At 38.9% G+C, this 1,903-nt stretch overlaps 1 pseudogene; it reads left to right on the top strand.

Moving 5' to 3' along the window:
• Window positions 1-1,480: 1,480 nt before the first annotated feature.
• Window positions 1,481-1,598, top strand: LOC126261423 (5S ribosomal RNA; annotated as a pseudogene).
• Window positions 1,599-1,903: the final 305 nt, after the last annotated feature.

The raw sequence follows: 1,903 nt of genomic DNA, 5'->3' as shown, positions 1-1,903 counted from the left end.
GTGGACTTTAGCCTTGGAGTTTACAATAATCCATTGTTGGTGATACCTAAAGCTACAGGAGAAGTCCATTTAGAGCTGAATGCTCGAACGCTAAACAAACATATAGAAACGGAAAGTGACTCACTGGTTAGTATTGGTGCAATTTTAGCGAAATTCGAACAATCAAGATACTTTATTTCAGTGTACCTGACCGTGGGATACTGACAGGTGACACTTGGTGAAGCTTCTAGGAAATTTACAGCTTTTGTTTGCATGAAAGTCCTAACAATTTAAAGTTTTGCAGTTTGCTCTGAACATTTCAGTATCAATACTCATTAGAGCTCTAGGTGTGGCATTAGGAAAGTAACTCTTACAAGATCTAATCATCAATGTAGGTGACACATTGTTGGCACCCAAAACTTAGGAGGAACATTGTACTCTACTTACAAGAACTTTGGACAGGTTTGACACAAAAGGCATTACGTTTAAGGAATCCAAGTCACATTTCAGCAGGGAAGATGAAAAATTTTTATGATAGCTGGTTTGGATAAATGGAATAAAAGATGATCCAGAGCAGATTCATGTAATCCAAGATTATGCTAGACGTGTTTTATTGCCGCTATATTCACGGTTAACCTATGAATGAAACACGTTTGTGAAAATTTCTTAAACAAAGATCGAAATCCGTTTGGGGAGACGAGGAATCAGAAGCTTTTAACAACATTAAATTAGAATTAATGAATGCATCTATTTTGAAACACCCATGTATGGATAAACCATTTAAATTTAATACTGATGCTTTAGAATATAGAGTGACTTGTGAACTGTTTCCAGGTGAATGGGACACTACTACAGAAGAAAATTACGCACTAGCGTTTCCCAGTAGAGCTCTGCCCAAACATGAATTAATTCATACAACAACAGAGAAAGAGATATTAGCCACAGTCTGGAGCATACAAAAATTACAAACTTCGGTATGGGGATCCAAAATAGTTATGTATATTGATCATTAAGCTCTAGCATTTCTCATGGAAAGTAGTTTATTACATAGGAGACTGATATGGTGGGTTTTATTCTTACAAGACTACCAGATCGCATTTAATTACGTAAAAGGTACTAAAAATGTAGTTCCTGATGCCTATCACGTCTTCCATTGGGAATAAACGATATGCTACGGACAGAAGGTCCTGGAGTTACTTAGAATATAAATTTTTTAACATAAGTTCACTAACAATGAAGTACAGAATTTAGCCTTACACGTAAAGAGGATATAGCTGACGATTCATATTTTAAAGATAAGTGGTTGTTTTTAAAACCGTAAAAACCGTAAAAACTTAGAAAGAAAAACCTAGGGAAAAGACTGGATTCTTGAGTAATAATACACATTTTAAATAGTATAGGTAATTTATTAAAAATGCATTATGGCAAAGATATAGAGCCTACATAACTATATTGAAAGGATAGAGTTGAACTAATAAAAGCAGTGAAGTATGTATTCGATGCCAACGGCTTTGCCGCAGCGGTAACACCGATTCCCGTCAGATCATCGAAGTTAAGCGCTGTCGGGCTGGGCTAGCACTTTGATGGGTGACCATCCGGTCTGCCGAGCGCTGTTGGCAAGCGGGGTGCACTGAGCCCTTGAGAGGCAAACTGAGGAGCTACTTGATTGAGAAGTAGCTGCTCCGGTCTCGGAAACTGACCTACGGTCGGGAGAGCAGTATGCTGACCACATGTCCCTCCATATCCGCATCCAGTGACGCCTGTGGGCTGAGAATGACACCGCTGCCAGTCGGTACCTGTGGGCCTTCATGACCTGTGCGGGAGGAGTTTAGTTTTAGTATGTGTTCGATAACAGAGAATTTCTGTGCACTAAATGTAGAAATCATATAAGGAGTTGTAGTACGCGTGATACCTTCCATTCGAG

This window comes from Schistocerca nitens, chromosome 5, assembly GCF_023898315.1.
Source record: "Schistocerca nitens isolate TAMUIC-IGC-003100 chromosome 5, iqSchNite1.1, whole genome shotgun sequence".
NCBI lineage: Eukaryota > Metazoa > Arthropoda > Insecta > Orthoptera > Acrididae > Schistocerca > Schistocerca nitens.
The sequence above is the reverse complement of the archived record's forward strand: the minus strand, read 5'-3'. Positions and strand labels throughout refer to the sequence as shown.